We start from the raw sequence: 9,568 nt of genomic DNA, 5'->3' as shown, positions 1-9,568 counted from the left end.
AGTTGATTTAGGATTGAAATGGCAAAAGTTGGAAAATAAGAAGTTTTGGAAATTGAGAAGTTTTACCGAGAGTTGACTTTATGGTTATCGAGCTCGGATTTTGGTTTCGGGAGTTGGAGTAGGTCCGTTATGTCATTTATGACTTGTGTGAAAAATTTGAGGTCAATCGGACGTGATTTGATAGGTTTCGACAACGATTGTAGAAATTGGAATTTCTTAGTTTTTGTTAGGCTTTAAGTGAGGTGTGATTCATGTTTTTGATGTAGTTTGATGTGATTTGAGGCATCGACTAATTTGGTATGATGTTTTAGGACTTGTTGGTATATTTGGTTGAGGTCCCGGGGGCCTCGGGTTGGTTTCGATGGTTAACAGATCGAATTTGGCTTAAGTGTTATGCTGAGGTGCTGCAAATCTAGTGCTATCGCACATGCGGTGGGATTGGCTGCAGGTACAGAGCCGTAGAAGAGGCTAAGCTTGCACAACTGCAAAAAGGATGAAAGTCACTAGGGGTCGCAGACGCGAAAAGGTTTCTGCATATGCGGATGTGCATCTGCGCATGGGCGACCGCAGAAGCAGATTTGGGCAGGCAGTGTTGGGTAGCAGAAGCAAGAGGAGGTTTGAAGATATGGTCCCGCAGGTGGGCATGGTCGGCTATAAGTGAGTTTCGCAAATGCGAGATTTTCTCTGCAAAAGTGGGAGCGCAGGTGAGAGCCAAGGCTCCACAGCAGCGGAAATGCCGGGGCAATGTTTAAAATTTGAGGGTTTTGTTATCTTAATCATTTTCGACTTTGAAAACTCGGACTAAGGAAATTTTTAGAGGGATTTCGAGGGTTTTTTTGAGGTAAGTCACTTGTGATCATTTTTATTCAATATTATGAGCGCAATTGATATTGATTCATGATGTTTGATTCGGGATAGATTTGCCCTGTACAGTGCTGAGTGATTGAGTGTGATAAGTCAAAATTGAGACAGTCGGATTGAGTACTCTAAGAGTGTGAGTACGCAAGGCTTTCATTGTGTCGCATCATATACGATATGCATATTGGCTTGTAGATATAGAGATGTCATATTCCTCATATCATTCAGACTTGACATATTTTATCTTTTCTGAGTTCAATTGCTAAACCTGGAAGCATGTCTACATTCATGTACTGGTACCTACAAATTATGAGATTCTCTAAGATATTACTATCATATGGTCTGTAAATTTATGTTCTGTTTAATTATGTATTTGGACCATATTGTTTGTACTCGTCATTACTTTCAGTCCAAAGTTTAGACTTGTTACTTATTGAGTTGGTTGTACTCATGCTACACCCTGCACTTCATGTGTAGATCTAGGTGTTTTCGAGAACGGTGGTTGTTGATCTCAGAGTTTTCAGTCATTCGGAGATTATCGAGGTAGCTTCCTTGGCGTCCGTAGACCTTGACTCTCTTCCTCTATCCCGCAGTTTTACTTATTCAGTTCTACCTTCTTAGACAATGTATCAGACTATGTATTTGTTTAGATGCTCATGTACTCAGTGACACTCGAGTTTTGGGAAATTCTGTATTGAGATGTGATGTTTTTGTTTAGTTTTACGAAACTTTTGCTTACTTAAGCTTATTTCCGTATATTTTAAATTTCAAGATGGTTGCATGTGTGAGTTGTCGGCTTGCCTAGTATCATGATAGGCGCCATCACGACACTTGAGATTTTGGGTCATGATAAGTTGGTACCAGAACCTAGGTTACATAGGTCTCTCGAGTCATGAGAAGGTTTAGTAGAGTCTAGCGCATCGGTATGGAGACGTCTGTACTTATCTTTGAGAGGCTGCCAAACCCTTAGGAATACTTCTCTTTCTTGCATTCTTGTCATGAAAATTTGTTGATTCTGGGAACTAAACTTCTATTATTCTATTCTCACACTGATGGTGAGGACACGTACTACCGGACCAGGCGGACAATCACTAGTACCACCAGCTAGGGCCACGAGAGGTCGGGGCCGTGGTAGGGGTTGAGGTGCAGCTCGTACAACGGCTAGAGCAATACCTACAGATCTACTAGTTGCTTCAGCTTAGGAGCAGGGTCCTGTGTGGTTGAGCTAGTGGGGCTAACTCAGACACTGGTTTTGCCCATTGTGATTCCAGGCCTTTAGGAGGCTTTAGCTTAGATATGGACTGTTTGCACTAGCCTTGCTTAGGTGGTTTCTATTCAGACCATGCCATCCACTTCTCTGGCTGGATGGCGTACTCAGACTTCCACCGCCCGTACTCCAAAGCAGGTGGTTTAGGGACTTTAGATACCAGGGGTAGGTACTAACATCCCAGCTGGTTGAAATTGCTCGGGCCCAGATGGTTCCCGTTATGAGTGATGAGGAGCAAAAGAGACTAGAGAGATTTAGGAGGCTCCATCCTCCATCATTCAGTGGGGCTGAGTTAGAGGATGCTCAGGACTTCTTGGATAGGTGCCACCAGAATCTTTAACTGGCGGGTATTTTGGAGACTAGTGGAGTCTCCTTTACTACTTTTCCGCTACCAGGGGCTGCCTTTAGATGGTGAGAGGACTATGAGAGGAACATGCCAGTCGGTGCTGCACCACTTTCATGGCATGAGTTCTCCATTCTCTTCTTGGAGAAGTTTATGCCACAGACTCGCAGGGAGGAGCTGCGCAGGCAATTCAAGCAGCTACGTCAGGAGGGAATGTATGTGACCCAGTATGAGATGGGGTTTTCAGAGTTAGCTTGTCACGCCGTTTGGTTGGTTCCAACTGAGAGAGAGAGAGAGAGGATTAAGAGGTTCATTGATGGCCTCACCTATCAGTTGCATTTTGTTATAAACTCAAGAGAGTGTATTAGGTTCTAGGTTCGACAAGGTGGTTGATATTGCTCGGCGGCTAGAGTTGGTTCATAGTCAGAGCATGAAGAGTTGGAGGCCAAGAGGTCTCATGATTCGGGTGGTTTCTGCGGTGTTCCCCCTAGGGGTCAGTTCCACAATAACAGGAGTCGTCCTTATAGGCCTGCTCAGATGACTCATCCAGTTCATCGTGGTGCATCATCTAGCCATAGTTCATAAAGTGCTCGACCGAGGCAGTCATCTCTCAGTGCACTCCTAGCTCAGAGTTCATCTCATGCACTTGCAGTTCAAGGTTCATTGGCACTAGGTTTCTATAGTAGTTATTCTTGTTCTCGGGTTCTGCCTTAGTACTTGCCACAATTTTACAAGAGGGGTTGCTTTGAGTGTGGAGAGTTGGACAATGTGAAGAGGCATTGTCCCCTCCTTTCGGGAGGTCTCGTTCAGCAAAGGAGTCAGGTTGCAACTTCCACACCAGTTATTTCACCACCCGCCCAGCCAGCTCGAGGTTGGGTTTAGGCAGCTAGGGATCTCCCTTGAGGGAGAGGCCGATCAGGTGGTGGTTAGGCTCGATTCTATGCTATTCCCACAAGGCCATAGGCTATTGCTTCAAACATAGTGATCACAAGTGTTGTCTCAGTATACCACAAGTATGCTTCTGTATTATTTAACCCTGGTTCCACTTATTCGTATGTATCATCATATTTTTCTCGTTATCTAAATATGCCCCGTGAGTCCTTAGTTTCATCTTTTCATGTATCTATGCCAGTGGGCAATACTATTGTTGTAGACCGTGTATATCAATTGTGTGTAGTGACTATTGGGGGATTGGAGACTAGAGTTGATCTCTTATTGCTTAGTATGGTCGATTTCGACATGATTTTAGGTATAGATTGGTTGTCTCCATGTCATGCTATTCTGGATTGTCACGCTAAGACCGTGACATTGGTGATGCCGGGGTTGCCAAGGATCGAGTGGAGAGGTTCTCTAGATTATGTTGTCAGCAGGGTGATTTTATATTTGAAGGCCCAACGGATGGTTGGGAAGAGGTGTCTGTCATATTTGGCCTTTGTGAGGGATGTTGGTGCTGATATCCCTACTATTGATTCTATTCAGGGGGTGCGAGACTTTCCGAATGTGGTTCTTGCAGACCTGTCGGGCATGGTACCCGACAGGGATATTGACTTTGGTATTGATTTGGTGTCGGGCACTCAGCCCATTTCTATTCCTCTATATCGTATGGCACCCGTTGGGTTGAATGAATTGAAAGAGCAGCTTCATAAACTTCTGGATAAGGGGTTTATTAGGCCTAGTGTGTCACCTTTGGGTGCACCGATTCTGTTTGTAAAAAAAGAAGGATGGTACTATGCGGATGTGCATCGACTATATGTAGTTGAACAAAGTTACAATCAAGAAAAAATATCCTTTGCCCTGCGCATTGATAATTTATTTGACCAGCTTCAGGGAGCGAGGGTGCTCTCTAAGATTGATTTGAGGTTTTGGTATCACCAGTTGAAGATTTGGGACTCGGATATTCTGAAGACGGCATTTAAGACCCGCTATGGTCACTATGAGTTCCTTGTGATGTCTTTCGAGCTGACCAACGCCCCTACATCATTCATGCATCTGATGAACAATGTATTTCAGCCATATCTCCACTCGTTTGTCATAGTATTCATTGATGATATCCTGGTGTACTCACGTAGCTAGGAGGAGCATACCTAGTATTTGAGGATGGTACTACAACGCCTGAGGGAGGAAAAACTTTATGCCAAGTTCTCCAAGTGTGAGTTTTGACTTAGTTTGGTGGTGTTCTTAGGGCACGTGGTGTCTAGTTAGGGGATCAAGGTGGATCCAAAGAAGATAGAGGCAGTTCAGAGTTAGTCCAGACCATCTTCAGCTACTAAGATTTAGAGTTTTCTCGTCTTGGCCGGTTATTATCACCACTTCGTGGAAGGTTTCTCATCTATTGCAATGCTTTTGACCAAATTGACCCAGAAGGGTGCTCCATTCAGGTGATCGGATGAGTGTGAGGAGAGCTTTCAGAAGCTCAAGACTGCCTTGACTACAACTCTAGTTCGAGTTTTGCCTTCAACTTCTAGCTCTTAAAAAGTGTATTTTGATGCTTCTTCGATTGGTATTGGGTGTGTGTTGATGCAGGAAGGTAGAGCTATTGCTTATGCTTCGCGCCAGTTGAAGGCCAATGAGAAGAACTACCATGTTCAAGATTTGGAGTTGGCAGCTATCGTTTATGCATTAAAGATTTAGGCATTATCTCTACGGTGGGTCTTGTGAGGTATTTACAGATCATCGAAGTCTCCGACACTTGTTCAAACAAAAGGATCTAAATTTGAGGCAGCGGAGATGGTTGGAGGTGCTAAAGGACTATGATATTATAATTATGTATCATCCCGTAAAGTCCAATGTAGTGGCTGATGCCTTGAGTAGAAAAACAGTGAGTATGGGCAGCCTTGCATTTATTCCTGTTGGTGAGAGACCGCTTGTAGTTGATGTTTAGGCCTTGGTCAACCAGTTTGTGAGATTAGATGTTTCGTAGCCCAGTCGAGTTCTAGCTTGTCTGGTTTCTCGGTCTTCCTTATATGATCGCATTAAAGAGAGCTAGTATGATGATCCCTATTTGCTTGGCCTTAAGGACGCGATTCAGCACGGTGATGCTAAGGAAGTTACTACTAGGGATGATGGGGTGTTGAGGATGCAGGGTCAGATTTGTGTGCCTAATATAGATGGGCTGCGTGAGTTGATTCTTGAGGAGGCCCACAGTTTGCTATATTCCATTCATCCGGGTGCCGCGAAGATGTACCAGGACTTGAGGCAACACTATTGGTGGAGAAGGATGAAGAAGGATATAGTAGGGTTTATAGCTCGGTGCTTAAATTGTCAGCAGGTGAAGTATAAGCATCAGATAACGGGCAGATTGCTTCAAAGACTTGAGATTCTATAATGGAAATGGGAGTGCATCACCATGGATTTTGTAGTTGGGCTTCCACGGACTTCAAAGAAGTTTGATGTTACTTGGGTGATTGTGGATCGGTTGACCAAGTCCGCGCATTTCATTTCAATTGGGACTACTTATTCTTTGGAATAGTTGGCTGAGATCTACATCCGTGAGATATTTGCCTTCACGGTGTTCCGATGTCCATCATTTCAGATCGGTGCATGCAGTTTACATCACAGTTTTGGAGAGAAGTGCAGCGAGAGTTGGGCACACAGGTTGAGATGAGTATAACATTTCACCCTCAGACGGACGGATAGTCCGAGTGCACTATTTAGATATTGGAGGATATGCTATGCGCTTATGTCATAGATTTCAGGGGTTCTTGGGATCAGTTTCTACCGCTTGCAGAGTTTGCCTACAACAACATCTAGCAATCGAGCATTCAGATGGTTCTATATGAGGCTTTGTATGGGAGACGGTGTCGGTCTCTGGTGGGATGATTAAGCTGTGTGAGGCTAGGCTATTGGGTACTAACTTAGTTCAGGATGCTTTGGACAGGGTTAATCTAATTCAGGATCGGCTTCACACGGTGCAGTGTAGGCAGAAGAGTTACATCAATCCAAAGGTTCGTGATGTTGCTTACATGGTGAGGGAGAAGGTACTGCTCAATGTTTCACCCATGAAGGGTGTTATGAGGTTCTGGAAGAAGGAAAAGTTGAGCCCTCGGAACATTGGTCTATCTGAGGTGCTTTAGAGGATTAGAGAGGTGGCTTACAAACTTGCATTGCCGCCTATTCTATCGAGTGTTCATCTAGTGTTTCATGTTTCTATGCTCCGGAAGTATGTCGATGATCCATCTCATGTTTTGGACTTCAGCACAGTTCAGTTGGATGGTGATTTGACTTATGATGTGGAGCCGGTGGCCATTTTGGATCGACAGGTTCAAAAGTTAAGGTCAAAGAACATAGCTTCAGTGAAGGTGCAGTGGAGAGGTCAGCCAGTTGAGGAGTCTACTAGGGAGACCAAACGGGAGATACAGAGCAGATATCCACGCCTATTTGAGACTCCAGGTACGTTTCTAGACATGTTCGAGGATGAACGTTTGTTTAAGAGGGAGAGGATGTAACGACCCGACTGGTCGTTTTTGAGTGTTGTAGCCTCATTTCCCTATTTATTGTTTATTTTATGCTCAATTGTCATTATGTGACTTGCCAAGGGAGTAGGTTCGGTTGCGGGAATGTTCCGGAATGAGTTGAGACACTTAGTCTCAAGGTTGGAAGCTTAAATTGAAAAGGTTTACCGAATGTTGATTTATGTGTAAATGGCTCCGGAATGGAGTTTTGATGGTTTCGATAACTCGTAGGGTGATTTTGGACTTAGGAGTGCGTCCGGATAGAAATTTGGAGGTTCGTAGTTGATTTAGGCTTGAAATGGTAAAAGATGGAAAATTAGAAGTTTGGGAAATTGAGAAGTTTGACCGAGAGTTGACCTCGTGGTTAACGAGCTCAAATTTTGGTTTCGGGAGTTGGAGTGGGTATGTTGTGTCATTTATGACTTGTGTGCAAAATTGAGGTTAATCAGACGTGATTTGATAGGTTTGAATTGAGGTGTGGTTTGTGTTTTTGATGTTGTTTGATGTGATTTGAGACCTCGACTAAGTTCGTATGATATTTTAGGACTTATTGGTATATATGGTTGAGGTCCCGGGGGCCTCGGGCTAGTTTCGGATAGTTAACGGATCGAATTTGGCTTAAGTATTATGCTGAGGTGTTGTAGATCTAGTGTCATCGCACTTACGGTGGGATTGGCTGCAGGCACGGAGCTGTAGAAGCGGCTAAGCTTGCGCAACTGCGAAGAGGAGGAAAGTCACTGGGGGTCGCAGGCGTGAAAAAGATTCTGTAGATGCGGATGTGCATCTGGGCATAGGCGACCACAGTGGACTTGGGAAGGCAGCGTTGGGTCGCAGAAGCGAGGGGAGGTTTGCAGATGCGGACCCGTAGGTGCGAGGCTGGGACCGCAGGTCCATGTTAAGTGAGTTTCGTAGATGCGAGTTTTTCTTCGCAAAAGCAGGAGCGCAGGTGCGAGCCCAGGCTCCGGAGGTGCGGAAATGCCGGGCAGTGTCTAAAATTCGAGGGTTTCGTGATTTTAATAATTTTGGACTTTGGAAACTCGGACTAAGGCAATTTTTGAGATGGATTTCGAGGGGTTTCTTGATGTAAGTCACTTGTGATCATTTTTATTCAATAATATTGCTTCTCCATTGAATTTCCTACCTAGTTTGTGTGTTTTTGGAGGTGGAATTTTGGGAGTTTTAGGCTAGGGATTGGAGAGTTAAATTTGGGGATTTGAGTGACAATTTTGTATGGGAATTTGGTAAAATTGGTAAGGTTGGACTCGTGGTTGAATGTGCGTTTGGATTTTTTAGCTCTTATTGGATTCCAAGATGTGGGCCTGAGGGTGGAATTTTGAGTTTGCTTTTGATTAAGAACTTAGCATTTTCATATTGAGTTGATTCCTATAGTTTGAGTTGATCGTATCGAATTGTTTGTGGCTAGATTCGAGGCATTCAGAGGCTGATTCGCGAGGCAGGGGCTTGTTGGAGTACAAATTTGCATGGTTTGAGGTAAGTAACACTTCTAAACCTGGCTCTGAGGGTATGAATCCCTGAAATTTTGTGCTATGTGGTTGGTGTTGAGGTGATGGGTGTGTGGGCGTGCACCGTAGAAATTATGATTTAGTCGATTCCATGGAACTGTATAGCTTTCTTATCTAAATATTATTACTGTACTCTATGTGTTAGAGTACCTGAGCTATGATTTATACCAGAAATCATGTTTAGGTACTATCCCTTATTGTCTATATTTTTATTAATATGGTTATTATGCTTTCCTGAGCCGAGGGTCTATCTATCTTCACAAGGTAGGGGTAAGGTCTGCGTACACACTACCCTCCCCAGACCCCACGGTGTGGGATAAGACTAGGTATGTTGTTGTTATTGTTGCTATGAGCTGGTACTATTGGGACCCACAATGGTCGTTCTTTGGTGTTGAGTTATTTGCTTAGTTGTAGTAATGTACTCAGTCGTATTCATCATTGCATATCATATCTCAAACTCTATTATCATACATTAGCACATCACGTATCATTGATTTGGGCTACTTAGCTTGAGTGTTGCAAGCCCGAGAGACTGGAGAGATTGATAACTGAGTGAGGCTGAGGACCTATTTGTGAATGATATTTATGGGATCGGGTTTCACGCTGCAGCAGGCTATATTGATTCATGACATGATTTGCTTATTATAGCTCTTGGGCTGGTTCTTCCCCTCCGAAGTCTGCACACCCACAGTAAGTGCAATTGCTTTTGATTCATGATATTTGATTCAGGTTGGATCTGCCCTGTACAGTGCTGAGTGATTGAGAGTGATGAGTGAGAATTGAGACAGTCAGGTTGAGTAATCCGAGAGTGTGAGTACGCGAAGCTTCCATTGTGTTGCATCACATACGATATGCATATTGGCTTGTAGATATAGAGATGTCATATTCCTCATATCATTCAGGCTTGACATATTTTATCTATTCTAAGTTCAATTGCTAAACCTGGAAGCATGTTTACATTCTTGTACTGGTACCTGCAAATTATGAGTTTCTCTAAGATATTACTGTCATATATTCTGTAAATTTCTGTACTGTTTAATTAGGTATTTGGACCGTATTGTTCGAACTTGTCACTGCTTTCAGTCCAAAGGTTAGACTTGTTACTTATTGATTTGGTTGTACTCGC

This window comes from Nicotiana sylvestris, chromosome 10 (assembly GCF_000393655.2).
Source record: "Nicotiana sylvestris chromosome 10, ASM39365v2, whole genome shotgun sequence".
Lineage (NCBI taxonomy): Eukaryota > Viridiplantae > Streptophyta > Magnoliopsida > Solanales > Solanaceae > Nicotiana > Nicotiana sylvestris.
This window is presented reverse-complemented; position numbering follows the sequence as displayed.